Genomic DNA, 15,751 nt, shown 5'->3' on the forward strand with positions numbered 1-15,751 from the left:
AAGTGACAATTTTTATATGACACACAAGAAGAAATTGCCACTACATAAAATCAAAAACCAGGCGTGAGCAGTTCAGCTGTTTGTCCTGGAATCTTGCCACATGAATGACAGCCTGTGATTGCGGCTTCCGCAACAGCTGATTGTATTACAATGAATGAATAAATGACTCGGGTTTTTAAAAAGTTTAAAAAGGAACATGTTTCATGCCTGGTCAACGAGAGCACATTGTGATTCTTTTCTATGAATCTGCGGATTCAATGTCCGACTCTCTGAAGCGTATCCAAGCATGACTGAGGATAGTGCTGGCTATGTTGCGCCCGTGGACAAAAGCGAAGAGGAAAAGCTGCAGCGCGATGTCAGCGCAAGGAGAGTGAAACTAAGGCAGCTCACATTGAAATCAAATCAAATTGAGGATCTGCTGGGAAAGCATTCAAGCCACCAGGAGGTCAAATTAAAATTAAAGGACTTCAATGCAGTTTTGGAGACGTTCAAGGAGATAAACAATTCTGTTCAACAGCATTTGAAAAAGGAGGAGCAAAGTGCTGATCAGAAAGACTGGTTTGAACCAAGGTTGAAGAAGTTTGAAGAATTCATCCAAAGGGTTCATTTGTGGTGTAAAGATGTCAAGAGACGCATGGAAACGGCTACAACAGCGGAAGATGAGTTATCTCATCTGGACAGTGCGTCACGTGTCAAAATCAAGTGTATCAACTTCTTACAGTGTGCGCTCTTACGTGTCATCGGCCTCGTCCGCTCGCCTCAAAGAGGAAACAAGGAGAGCAGCCTTGGAAGCAAAAGCAGCTGCCCTGAAACAAAAACAGGCTTTGGCATTAAAGGAGGCACATCTCGTGGCTGAGAAGGAGGAGCTAGAAATTCAAACAGCATTAGCAGTGTCAAATGCAAAAATTAAAGTATATGAAGGACATGACATTCCTGAAATTGGTGATGGAATGAATGAATATTATGCTGCAGAAGCCATGACACACAATCAAAGGGGTGCTAATGAGCAGAAAATGTCAATTCCTGTTAATATGGACCACAGTCAGCGCTCAGTCCCATCATTAGGAGCGAGACAAAGGTCACAAAGGCCACATGAGTCCATCACAACGCATAATACTGTTCCCAAACAACCTACAGATCATAATTATGAACTCTATGATGTCATGAAACGACAAATAGACATCACAGAAACGCTTGTCAATCATCAAAGATCAGCTCGCTTGCCACAACGTGATATTCCTGTGTTTTGTGGTGACTCACTTGATTTTAGATCCTTTATGAAGGCCTTTGAACATGTTGTGGACTCGAAAACTGACAACAATGTAGACAAACTGTTCTTTTTGGAGCAATTCACAAGAGGTGAGCCTCATGATGTGGTAAAAGGTTGCCAACATATGCCTGCTGGCCGTGGCTATAGAGAAGCAGTGCGCCTGCTGGAAGACCACTATGGAAACCCTCTTAAAATTGCGACAGCTTTAATGGATAAGCTATTTAGATGGCCACAAATAAAATCAGAGGATGCTAAAACCCTTCATGGGTTTTCACTTTTTCTTTTAAACTGTTGCAATGCTTTGGAGGATGTGGATTATATGGATGAGTTGGACAATCCAGCCAACATGAGGGTTGTGATCTCAAAACTGCCATATAAAATGAGAGAAAAATGGCGAGCTTTGGCCTTTGACATCAAAGAAAGAAAACAAACTCGAATAAGATTTGTGGATCTTGTAAACTTTGTGGACAAAGAGGCAAAAATGGTGAATGACCCCCTCTTTGGAGACCTGCAGGGAGTTGCAGGTGAATGGAAAGACAGAAAAATGCCTGTTACGGTAAAAATTACAAAGAAAGATAAACCAAGAGGAAGTAGCTTTGCTACTAATGTATCTTTAAGTGAAGAAATTGAAAATGTTAAAGGTAATGCCCCCAACTTGTGTAGCAACAGTGCCCTCACCAGGCCATGTCTGTTTTGCAGAAAGAACCACACTATGGCAGAGTGTTACCAAATCACAGAGAGACCACACAAAGAAAAATTGGACATTTTGCGGAAGAATGGCATATGTTTTGCTTGTTTATTAAAAGGACACCTCAGCAAAGACTGTAAAAAGAGATTAACATGTCAAGTGTGCTCGCTGAAACACCCAAGCTTGTTGCACATTTATAAAAATGAAAATGTTTCAAAGCAAACAAACACAAGTTGTCAAACAGAAAACACTGGATGTGACTGGATTTCAAGTGCACTTGTGAGTCTAAATCATGTAGCAACTCCGTCTACTGGGGCCGGAGACAGCTGCATTCTGTCTATTCTGCCGGTGTATATCAAGTCAAAAGACGGGACAAAAATTGTGAAAACGTATGCGTTTATGGATCCTGGGAGCTCAGGAACATTTTGTACTGATGCATTGGCAAAGCAACTTAACCTAAATGGTAAAGAAACACAGATTGTCTTAAGCACTATGAACTCAACCAAACAAGTAAAGGGCCGTCTTGTAAGAAACTTGGAAATCAGTGGAATCATTGAGAATAAATTTGTCACCCTTTCAAAGGTTTTTACTCAAAACAACATTCCAGTTGGAAAGAAAAATATCCCCCTCCAGAAGGATATTGATAAATGGACATATCTTAAAGAAGTGAAGCTGCCACACATTGATGCTGATGTTGGGCTGCTAATTGGTAATGATGTTCCTGAAGCTTTTGAGCCATGGAGAGTGATTAACAGTAAAAACAATGGCCCATATGCTGTCAAAACAATTCTTGGATGGACTGTCAATGCACCAATCAGAGGACAAGAGGATGGAGAGCATCAAGCTATTAGTGTGAATCGGATATCAGTCGATACTATAGAAAGGATGCTCATGCAGCAGTACAATGTGGATTTTCCAGAACGTGCCTGTGATGAAAAAGTGGAAATGTCAATTGAGGACAAAAGGTTCACGTATGCTGTGTCAAATTCTGTGGAACATAAGGAAGGACACTACTATATTAAGTTGCCAACAAAGGAGTCGGAGATCAGGATGCCAAACAATCAAGTTGCAGCAGTGCAGCGTGCACTCACACTGAAGAAAAGACTCAACAGGAATCCTGATTTTCATAAGGAATATTCTGACTGTATCACAGACATGTTAAAAAATGGATATGCTGTCAAAGTTCCAGAAACACAACTGAGTCGGCAGGATGGCAAAGTGTGGTATATTCCACATCATGGAGTTTACCATCCGCAAAAGAAAAAACTGCGGGTGGTATTTGACTGTGCCGCCAGTTATCAGGGAGTGTCTCTCAACCAAAAGCTGCTTCAGGGCCCAGATCTAACTAACACACTTATAGGAGTGCTGACTCGCTTCAGGCAGGAAAAAATAGCAATGATGGCCGACATTGAAGCCATGTACCATCAAGTGAGAGTTCCAGAAGAGGACACAGACCTTCTACGTTTTCTTTGGTGGCCAGAAGGGGATCTCACTCAAGAAATGGCTGAATATAAAATGGTTGTCCATCTGTTTGGGGCAACCTCATCCGCCAGCTGTGCAAATTATGCTTTGCGCAAAACCGCAGAAGATAATAAAGCTAAGGCATTGCCTGATGTTGTTGAAACAGTGTTGAAAAACTTTTATGTGGATGATTGCTTAAAGGAGGACGCTATAGCTCTAAGGAAAAACCTCACAACTTTGTGTGCTGCAGGCGGTTTCAAACTCTCAAAGTGGGCTAGCAACAGCCGCACACTCTTGCAGTCGGTGCCTGAGAATGAAAGGGCTAAAGAAGTGAAAGGTCTGGATCTTTCAAAAGATGCTCTTCCTATAGAAAGAGCACTAGGTGTGCTGTGGTGTGAAAACTCTGACTCATTCAAGTTCAAAGTTGCCATGAAGGAAAAACCAATGACAAGAAGAGGAGTTCTTTCTATTGTGAGTTCAATATATGACCCGCTTGGTTTTATTGCTCCAGTGGTACTCCCTGCAAAAATGATCCTCCAAAGACTGTGCAAGGAAAAGATTTCCTGGGATGAGGAAATTCCTCAACATCTTTTGCATGAATGGTCGGTCTGGGTGACCCAACTGCCTCAAGTAGCCAGCTTCCAGATAACTAGGTGCATCAAACCAAATGAGTTCGGTCCGATTGTTGCAGCCCAGCTCAATCACTTCTCAGATGCCAGCGAAACCGGTTATGGAACAGTATCATATCTTAAGTTGACAAATGATAAAGGTCATGTTCACTGTGCCTTTATGATGGGAAAAGCAAGAGTAGCTCCACTGAAACAAACAACCATTCCTCGAATGGAGCTTACTGCAGCAGTAATGGCTGTAAACATTGACAAGGTGATAAAAAGAGAGCTACAGATTGATCTTCAGGCCTCAGCTTTTTGGACGAATAGCACAGCTGTGCTAAAATACATTGCAAATGAAGCACTGCGGTTGAAGACTTTTGTTGCTAACAGAATTGCAGTGATCAAGGAGGCTACAAGTGTGGAACAGTGGAGTCATGTGGAAACTTCTAAAAATCCAGCGGATCATGCCTCACGTGGACTGACAGTGGAACAGTTTTTGACCAATCAGATCTGGACAAAGGGGCCATCCTTCTTAAAGGATGCAAGCAAAACGGAAACTGACAAACATGAAAGCCTGAGGCTCTCTGAAGATGACGAAGAGGTGAGAAAAGCAATAGTGGTGCTTTCAACAATCACAGAGAGCTCGTGTGCAGTTGGAAAATTAATAAATCACTATTCAAGCTGGTGGCGTCTAAAACGAGCCATAGCCTGGATACTCAGAGCGAAAGACCATTTGATTTCGAAAAACAAGAAAATAAGAGAAAAAGCTGTTGGCACTAAAGCTTCACCAAACCAAGGGCATCTTACTGTGGAAGAGTTGAACAGAGCAGAAATGCAGATTGTTAAGTATTGTCAGCGTTGCAGCTTCCAAGAAGAGATTTCAGCTTTGGAAAGAGGAAAACAGGTGCTGAAAAGAAAAGGTCCTATCTACAGACTGGATCCTCACCTTAAAGATGGCATGCTCAGAGTTGGAGGACGATTGAATAGATCTGCAATGCCAGAAAGTTCAAAACACCCTATAATAATGCCAAAGGATCTTCATGCCACAAACTTGTTGCTGCAGGACATACATGAGAAAACTGGACACTCTGGCAGAAACTTCATGCTCTCTCGTCTGCGCCAGCGGTATTGGATACCCTCAGCTAATGCTGCAGTGAGAAAGCTTTTGTTCCGTTGTGTCATTTGCAGAAAAAATAATGCTAAAGCTCAAGAACAGAAAATGGCAGACTTGCCAGTGGATCGGCTGCTACCTGACAAACCCCCTTTTACAAACGTAGGGATAGACTATTTTGGTCCCATAGAGGTCAAGAAAGGTCGCAGCATCATCAAAAGATATGGAGTGTTGTTTACATGTTTAACAACACGTGCTCTGCACATTGAAGTCTCCCACACGCTGGACACAGATTCATGCATAAATGCAATTCGACGCTTCATGTGTAGAAGAGGACAGGTAGCTCTCATCAGGTCCGATAATGGTACCAACTTAGTAGGAGCTGATAGAGAGCTAAGAGCTTCTTTACAAGAAATTAATCAAATCAAGATACAAAATCCTCTTACAGAAAGAGGGATACAATGGATTTTTAATCCACCCGCTGGCCCGCACTTTGGTGGTATATGGGAGAGACAAGTAAAGTTGGTGAAGAGGATCTTAAAGTCAGTGCTTCGTGAACAAACAATAGATGATGAGTGCCTACAAACTCTTCTCTGTGAAGTGGAAGCTATAATCAATGACCGACCGATAACTGCATCATCCGATGACCCAAACGACCTCGAAGCTCTAACACCAAATCATTTATTGTTGCTCAAGAAGAAACCATTGCTGCCACCTGGTCTTTTCAGAAAGGATGATTGCTACTCACGTCGAAGGTGGAAGCAAACTCAATATCTGGCAGATTTATTTTGGAAAAGGTGGGTGAAGGAGTATCTACCAAACCTTCAGGAGCGCCAGAAGTGGAACAAAATTAAACAAAATCTTCAGCTAGGAGACATCGTCATGATCTTGGATGAAAATGCACCAAGAAATTCTTGGCTGCTCAGGAGAGTAGTGCAGACAAAAATGGATTCAAAGGGTCTTGTTCGGCGTGTGCTGGTCAAGACCAGATCAAGCACTTTGGAACGACCTGTTGCCAAACTTTGTCTCATCTGTGAGACTGATGACTAATGACATAACAACTAATGACTGACACTGACTAAGGGGTGTAGGCGGATCGCTGCCCCGCAAATGACTATCAGTAACTCTCTTTCCAGGAAGAATCGAAAAAAAAAAAAAAAAAAATCTGTTGTGTATGAAATGTAATATGTATGAAATTGATGAAATAGTAGGATTGTTATAGTTCTGGAGAATTCCTTTGTCAATGTAAGCAGTGTGATATACACTATTGAAGAAAGGTAATTATAATTCCTCCTGCCTTATAATTAGGGGCCGGATTTGTGGAGGCCATTTTAATCATGATAACTTTAGTTTCAGAAGTATGGTTTAAGTTTGTGTTAATAGAGTATATTTTTTGTGTTGTAAGAAATAAGTATTAATTTATGAGAAGTACTTGATTTGACATGGAAACTTTTATGGTGAATAATGGATTTATTTGGGCATATTTTGGCAGGTATTTTGTGTTATGGGTGGAGCCGAGTTAAGGTGGAGCCGAGTTAATTAATTTGGCTGCGATGCACAGGTGGAGAGAAAAAAAGTAGATCGTTTTGTTTGTGGACGGTGATGGAGGTTTAGGAGCCAAGCAGCAAATGTTTTTTGATCGTGACCTTTTGTTTTGAGTTTTGCTATATTCATTTTGGATCTGTTCTGGATACAAGTGGAATTACGAATAAAATAAGAAATCAAGTGAAACAACGGATCTGTGAGTATATTAAAGTGGACACGCATCAGGAACGAACAGGTTGGCTCCTATGACACAAGTGACAATTTTTACATGACACACAATAAGAAATTGCCACTACACAGGAGAGAAATGTTAATCCTGTGCAATGGTAAAACTGATCCAGAGGAATCCAAGTTAACAACATCACTAATTTGTATTCATAAGTATGTATTGACTAACAGATGTATAAGTGCAGTTATAAAGGGATATAAGACAATTCTGTTGACAGAAATCTGTCTCTACTTTTTTGACATTGATGTTTTGTTGCTGACATATGAACCAGTAAGTTGGGAGCAGCTATGACGTTTGAATTGAAAGGGTTTATATGAAACAGTTACAGTGTAAGGATCCTTCTTCTCTCCTGATATCTTCTCTTTTTTCTGTCACTCTGTTTCCTTGGAGGCCTCTGTGTTGGGTAGCACAAGTTCTTCAGACAGCTCATGTGTAACCTTGTAATAAATAAACTGATGTAGAGTGAGAAAGACTTTCATCTACTTGTGTTATTTTGTGTCGAGTGTCTAAAGTGTCTTTGGTAAAGAAAAGGAGTTCAGCAGATCCTGATGCAGAGCGACCACAGTCAGGTCAGGTCGATGTCGATTTCACTGAAAACCTGTAAGCCTTAATAAGAATCCTGCAGTCAGAATACAAAATAAAGAAAATCACAAACTGAATGATAACACCTGTAGATGTCATCTGGCATTCTGGATTTACTCAACATCTTGTTAGAAGAAACGATAGAGATGCATTATAGCCTTCAGTGTGTGTAACTAAATGGTATATGGAAAAAAGAACACTTCAATGGTGTGTTTATTTGTTCTATTATCATTTCTCTCTTTGGCTTCCTTTTTGCTGCTTCACTGCTTTTTATACATTTTCAGCTAAGAGGAAAATGATTCTTCGATTGGTCTTGGCGCTATCCAATTCCCACGGTAACCTGACTCGTCATCAATCTTAAAACTTTTCTTATTTCAATAAAAGTAACTGCTTTCATTGATCAATATTTCACCTCCAAGCAGACCCTTATTCTAAAAGACTGAACACATTGGTTTGGGTTAGGCCACGATAGTAAAAGAGTTCAAAGAGGAGACTTTAATGCAGCGAGGTTACAACTGTTTATCGTGTGTGGTTCTGAAAAGCAAGGAAAATATCTATGAACAAAATTCTTCACATATACATTCCTATTATAATTGTAAAGTAATCTGGAGAAGCAGTTTTCCACTTATACAATGTTAACCATGCATCTTTTAGCATCCTTACCTTCCTTTTTCTCATTTTAACACCAAACAACACAAATCAGAATTTAAGTTAATATCACCATTAAATGAATCTGAATTTTAGTATCTATTCAGTTCTTTATCTTTTGTTTACAATTTAAACAAACCAGTTAAATGTGTTCAATATTAATTATCATTTACCAGTTAAATGTGTTCAATATTAATTATCATTTACCCTTCTAATTTAATTGTTTCCTGTGAACACTACACTATAAAACCAGAATGCAGAGTGCATCACTATGAAATAAACAGCCTACATTAAATACATGTCACCATTCAAACATTCTGAACAGATAATTACCAAAGAACACAGCACACTTACCAAAGGTATCTCTGCTGTCTTCCTTTCATTGAATTCAGCCTGAAAGTGTCTCAGCCTCTCACCTCACTCCTGCTCTCACACACACCGCTGACACTCCTATCTGTCAGTTAGAGCCACTCAGCAGGTTTACACACCTGGCTCACAAAGGTTACCTGATTTCCTGACCTGCTCAGTGCTGCTCTCCAGTGTTCAATACAAACTTTAAATAAAGGCTGACAACAGAGATAACCTGAGAAGAAATAATAAAGCTGATTAACCTTTAAACACAAAGTAAATAAAAGCATATAAATATTTAAATTTTCAGTTTGTCCTTAGATTTTAACAAAACAAAGACTGATTTAAAAAAATCCCCCAAACACCAAACATTTGTTATATGGAAAATATCTTTTTTGTGTGTTTTTTTCATTAAGAACATTATCATCATGTAATCAAACTGGCATTTAAAGGGTTTAAATCCTGATAATTATTCAATATTTGATCGTTTTGATCAGGACTGAAGTTGATCAAAAGATTTATTATTACTATTTTTATAGCAGTTTTTGGAAGTGGACATGGACAAGACACGCCCACTCACTCCTTCACGCTGTTATCAGCCGCAACATGATACAATGTTTGCCCCCCCCCCCCACACACACACACACACACACACACACACACACACACACACACACACACACACACACACACACACACACACACACACAGGCTCAGGCTCAGGGCTCAGTGTGCGTGTGTGTGGGGTGAGCGAGTGAGGAGAGAGAGTACGAGGTGAGAGAGTGTGTTCTTCAGGTGTGAGCGAGAGGCACGTTATGATGCCGGGGACCGGAGCAGAATAAGCAGGAGAATGTATCAACTTGGAGAGGGAGGGGGGCACGGGGGTAAACTCCCCCACTCACTCCTTTCACGCCGTTATCAGCCGCAACATGATACAATGTTTGCCCCACACACACAAATACACACACACACTTGAATCCCCACAGTTCGCCGAGTCGGGTGACGAGGCTTTTATAGGTTTGGTGACGTGGGGCTGTACTCCTACGTCATACTGTACTCCAAAAAAACTGTTAGAGTTTTTCAAACAGAAGGGCAGACACTATGCACATTTCTAACACAATATTTCAAATTTCAATACTTTGTACTCAAATGTCGAGATTGGGACTTGGATTGATCCATAACACTACTTAATACTCAAATACAGAGGTTTAGAGTTGAAGAAAGTGGTTTTAGGGTTGAGTTACTCTTTAACCAGAGCTGTCTCAGTGCTGCGGTTTGGTCCAAAACCTGACTGGAAGACATCCAAACAGTTGTTCAATATCAAGAAGTTATTTAACTTCTGAAACACAGCTTTGTCTATCATTTGACCTCACAGAGGAAGATTTGATATAGGCCTGTAATTATTCATTATTGTCTAGATTGTTCTTTTCTAGTAGTGGCTTGATGACTGCTGTTTTCAGGGCCTGTGGGAAGACACCTGAGAGACAAGTTTACCATTTGTAACAGATCTGGAGCCATGACTCCTCCTCCTGCTGCCAATATCAAGACAGCAGGAGGAGGACTTTAATTGTTTAATTGTCACTTGTTTTTTATTGGTGAGATCAGAACAATACAGACATTAAAGAAGGGGGTCCATTGTTTTTCTGTAATGTAGAACATTTAACCCCCATTACCACCCCCACCCCCCATTATCACACCCCCCAACCATGAAACAGACCAGCTGGACAGAGTGAACAGAGTCAGCTGATCTTCAGTCAGCAGTGTTTCTCAGACCGACAGACGACACAGAGACACTGAAGAACCAGGAGACCAGAACCCAAACCCAGGATAGAGAGGTTCAGTGAATGTGGTGTTGAAGGTGTGGAGGTGGATCAGTGTGTCAGAGGAGACTCTGTAGAAGGACAGAGAGCCAGCAGGACAGTCCACATACAATGCTACTCTGTTAGAGACAGAGGAGGAGGAGGAGGAGGAGGAGGAGGAGGAAGAGGAGATCTCTGTTCTTATGTTATTGTGACAGACAGAGTAACCTTCATCAGAGCAGATCAGACTCCAGGACTGATCATTAAATCCAAACCAACATTCATGACTGTCTCCTCTCCTTCTGATTCCTCTGTAACTCACTGATACATAAACCTTTCCTCTCCACTCGACCTCCCAGTAACAGCGACCAGTCAGACCAGTCCTACACAGCAGCTGAGAACACCAGTTATCAAATCTGTCTGGATGATCAGGATATGACTGAAGCTCCTCCACATGTGTCACCTTCCTGTTGTTGTCAGACAGTTTCAGTTTTCTGTTCACTGTGTTTGTGTCCAGTTCCAGCTCACAGGCGTCTGATGGAGAGAACGAGACACAACACAGCTGCAAGTTATCATCTGTTCATTCATTAACAACTTTACTAACACTTACTGATAGGGGTGTAAAGGTACACGTACTCGGACCGGACCGTTTCAGTACAGGACTGATCCGAGTACGCGCAGAACAAAAGTGATTTAATCTGTGTTCCCACACGGACCACAAAGCAGAAGCACACCTCAGGGTGGAGGAAGGCTGCGGCTGCTGGTATGGGACACAGCTTTTAGTTAGTAACTTGTAAAAAAGTTCAAACATAAACTGTGCAAACTGTGCAGATTAGTAGTTCCTCGAGTCCTGTTGGTCTGGACAGTTGCATATAACCGGGATGGAGTTCTTTTTACAGACTTACTCTTAAGTTTTGTTTTCATTTTCAGCGATGATCCCGCTCAAACTATGAGCAAAAGGGGAGGGGGAGACGCATCTGTGTGGGAGAATAACCTGCAGCATGATAGAATGAACACCTCCCTCCCCATTCCCACAATAATGGACAAAGAGACGTTGACAAGACGAGAGTAGTGTGCCGTTGTTGTTCAGCGGACATCGGGTACGTCACAGGCAACACGTCCAACTTATTAAAGCACTTGAAAAGGCACCACGTGAACGTAAACATCACTGCAACTAGGAAAAAACAGACAGCCTTTTGCTAGTAATTCTAAACGGGCCAAAGTCATAAAAAATGCCATTGAAGTTCTTATATCGACAGAGGGAAATATTAATAGTTCTGAAACTACACTGTCCCAGATGTGATTAGGTTTATTATGTGCTCAAAGAGCATTCAAAAAAGTGTTGCCTTCATAAACTAAAAGGTGGAAGTGTAATTTAAAAGAAATATTTTCATATATAGGCTATATTAATGACTTCATTTCATTCTAAAATACTTTATTTCATTCATATCTTTTATTTATTGGAGACTCTTTTGGTTGAAGGAAGCAACATAAGTTTATTTTATGTTTCTTTTTTACAATGTTTAATTTAAAATGTTATTAAAAAGTAACCTGAGCAGGTGTACAAGTCTGAGCTGTCGATGCTGCACTTAGCCCAATGTGTAAAAGGGAAATTATAAATGTTCCTAATAAAGAAAAAAAAGCGTTGCATCAGGTCCCTTTACTGTAGTGAAAATGTACCAAACCAAAGCTTCAAAACTGAGAACTGTACTGAACTGAAATGTTTGTGTACCGTTACACCCCTACTTACTGAGAGTCAATCAAACTTACAGTTCATATTCAGCACTGAATGATGTTTGACAGCACTGAAATGTAATAATCCACTTCTAATCAAGTTCAAATGGAGTTACCATGGCAGCCAGGAAGAATGGAGATCCAAATCAACAAACACATGCAGTGAATAAAGTCTGACTAATCAAAGTGCAGCACAAAGAATCTATGAACCATCTGCTGTCTCCAACTGTTCTGTCCTCAGAGGTCACATTCAGCACAAACAGGAGCCTCATTTCCACTTTCACTGTCACACACAATGTGATGGCAGCAGGAGTGTGCCACGTCCCTTTGTCCTGTCTAACTACTTTTAAACTGTGTTTCTGAAGTCATGGAGACCATTTCTTTTCCATCAATCTAGGCTCTACAACATACATGTTTTTGTTTTAATGGAAATTTAACTGGACTGGATGAACAGATCAAAATCTGAAGAGACAGATGACAACTCAGTCCTTGTGAGTTTTTCTCTGCTTGTCTAAGGTGTAGGCCACGCCGTCCCGACCTCACCTGGCCACCTGGCGGCCTGCAGCTGACTTGTGTATTGTTGTTGGATGTTCCTGCTGGCCTGTACTATGGTGATCGTGGACTTTGCTGTGTGCCTTACTGTCTGCACAGCCAGAAGACGAGGAGGAGAGCTAGCTTATGTCTCTAAAGATATTCTGTTTCTATTTCATCACTGAATTCACGTCTGGATGTTTTTGAGGAGAGAACTTGATGTTGGAGACTCTGCATATTTACATGTTTATGAAAATGAACATCAAATCAAAAATGATTTCTGCTGTTTTTAAAGTTGATGAGCTCCACGAGCTCGACTACGAGCAGCCGGCCAGCAGCCAACATCAAAATGTGAAATGTCACAAAAACTGCATGTTGTAAAATATACATTTCTGTTGGATGTGATGAATGGTGATTTTCTATTCACTGGATTATCACTTTTATTTCAGTTTCCATTTTTTATTTCATATTTAAACTCTCATGAGTTTCCATCACCCTCACTTTTATCATCACTTTGTGTTACTTCCAGCCCTCATCCTGTTGTAGTTTGAAAGGTTTAATCATAACAGAAACACAATCTGGACAGCAGCAGGCACAAACCAATAGTTATCTAACCTCTGAATTTAGCCAAGTCATAAGATCATGTTCTGATACACAAGACACACACACACACACACACACACACACACACACACACACACACACACACACACACACACACACACACACACACACACACACACACACACACACACACACACACACACACACACACACACACACACACTCTTTCCTGTTAAGAGACCAGTTGTCTGTCCAGGAAACTTCTAGGAAATGGTCTTCATATAGCACACATGTTGTAATTGCTCAGTGTGTTGATTGCCCATAAAAGGATGATTGGGATGTTATAAAAGTTCCGGTTGAGCGAGGACGCTGGCGTGTATGTCGCCGCTTCACGATCCGTGACAAAAATGGTGTTTCTTTTGTGCTATCTATGCTTCTCCCTCCTACTTATCCTCTACTAACAGTCTGCAAACAGATCGACTTTGCTGCTGCTTTCAGTTTGTGTAAACTGACAGCTACTCACCATCTATGACGATCAGCTGTTAGCGCTAGCCGCCGATCAGCTGTTAGCTTCTCGCACAGCTATCAGGATATCCTCACCAGTCTGTGATCACTGGACCCTCGCCTGCCTTATTGGTGGACCGTCCTTCTTCGTCGGCCACGTCGGCTCCCTACCTGGCTTGGACCCGTCGCCCTGCGCCACCTGTTGGCTACCGCTGGCTGCCTCTTCCCCCCTACTCTGGCTTGGCTGCTGGCGGTGAAGAGGCCTGCCTGACAACCAGACTGCCGGCTGCTGCTCTCCTGCTCAGATTGTGTCCAGACGGGTCCCCCGTCTGCCACAAAATTGGTCCTTTCCTTATCCTGGTTTGGCTCTCATTCCTGCGGTTTTCCTGACCCCGGCTGGCGCCCGGTAGCTTGCGGCTTTCAGCCTGCGGCTAGCAGCTGCTCTCCCTGCTGCAGACATGGTACTACTAACATACTCCGCTCTGCAACTCCAGAATCTCGCCTGCCACTTCTCTCTGGACAACCTTGCTTCCATTAAATCTTTCGGACTCCTGCGCCGTCCTCACTACGTGCATAGGGCTGCCCGATGCAAGTTTGTTTACACTGACCATGCTATCCCCACTGTAGTGTCTGACCGGCGCCATCATCACAACAAATCACACGTGCACAGCAGAAACCTGATACCTGTTGTTGTGTGTGTTGACAGAACCACTCCTCTCCCCCCCTCTGCTTCAGAATACACCACCGCCTCATTTATGCTGCAGAATGCTCGCTCCCTTAACAACAAAGCAAACCTATTTCACTAAATATCAAACTTTACTGACAGATCCACGTCATCAGAATCATTCAAACCGATGGTTTTATTTAGGCTATAATCGCGCATGTAGTGAGCCGTTTCCAATAAGTAACTTTCATTATGACAATATATAAACATCAAATAAAAATAAAAGTCTGCCACATACATATTGCATCAGCGCCGTCTCGCCTTCATTATCCCGGACGGACCTCAGAGGACCGGACTTATACACTAATGTAATCACTGATGTAGAGTTAAACATTAGACTAACACAAAGACCATAGAGCCTCCAGTTTTCATTCATATATTTCAATATCTTGCATTTATCATCAATTGTGATTTTTAGTTTTAATAAAGAGTGCACAGAGACATGGCGATGGCTTCACACATTTCACCTCCTCCATACTCAGCACATCTTCATCAGCTGCATGTATTTATTCTGTAAATAATTCAAGTGTGGACATTAAGTCGGGGCATCTCTGACACGATCATTAAGCCATATATTTGATCATAATTAGTCACAGTGCAGACGGAGATGCCCACGAAAATATGTGGCCAACAATTCAAAGTTTTTGTTGGTTGATCAAACCTTTGATTAATAATATGATAGAGTGAGGGAGAATGCTGACTGACGTGTCCTCTCTGCCACTATATAAAGAAATCAGTGTGGGTCCTGTAAACATGTAAACATTGCAGATATACTCGTGCGTAATGATGAACGGTGGATGTTTTGGCACATAGGACAGCGTGAATGCAGCAGCGACGTGGTGTCATTCTCTGAATTTTCTTCAGTTCGTGATCCTCCTGCTGCAGCAAACTACCGATATGTCCATTTTATCCTTCACTTCATTCACAAGTTCCTTTGTTTCTGGGTCAGAAAGTTTTGTTTCTTTGTCTAAACTTCAGTTTTCGTGATTTAACGCTGGAAACCTTTGATCTGCCCCCTCGTTTGGATGTATTTTCATTCACGAGCTGCTTTGCATTGACCGTTTATGGTTGAATGTGGGCGTGTAGAGGGCGGAACATGGGACTAATCTACGTGCACACATTTCCAGGTGGATGGTGATTTATAAAGGGAACATTGCGTGCAGGTGTGCGTACGAACGGTTTTATAACTCTGAATCATTTCTGGGTTTTTGGCACACGTACATTTTTAGTATGAATTTTACGCACTCTTTTATAAATGAGACCCCTGGTCATTTTTAAAAACCTCCTCAAACACCATCTGTTCACCAAAGCATTCAGCCTCATCTAACACTCCCCTCAGCTGATCACCCACTCCCTTTCTCCTTCATTTGTTTGTCTAGTGTTTCTATCCTTTCTCTTCTCT

General features: G+C 41.6%; 2 protein-coding genes across 2 annotated transcripts in view; one reads left to right on the top strand and one right to left on the bottom strand.

Moving 5' to 3' along the window:
• Positions 1-15,751, top strand: part of LOC136181107 (NLR family CARD domain-containing protein 3-like) — a 432,016-nt gene that overhangs the window by 282,513 nt on the left and 133,752 nt on the right. The gene's annotated exons all lie outside the window — the stretch shown is intronic.
• The window catches only part of LOC136181134 (NLR family CARD domain-containing protein 3-like), a 60,498-nt gene that overhangs the window by 40,953 nt on the left and 3,794 nt on the right, over positions 1-15,751 (bottom strand). The window lies entirely within an intron of this gene.

Source organism: Labrus bergylta, chromosome 2 (genome assembly GCF_963930695.1).
Source record: "Labrus bergylta chromosome 2, fLabBer1.1, whole genome shotgun sequence".
NCBI classification, from domain to species: domain Eukaryota; kingdom Metazoa; phylum Chordata; class Actinopteri; order Labriformes; family Labridae; genus Labrus; species Labrus bergylta.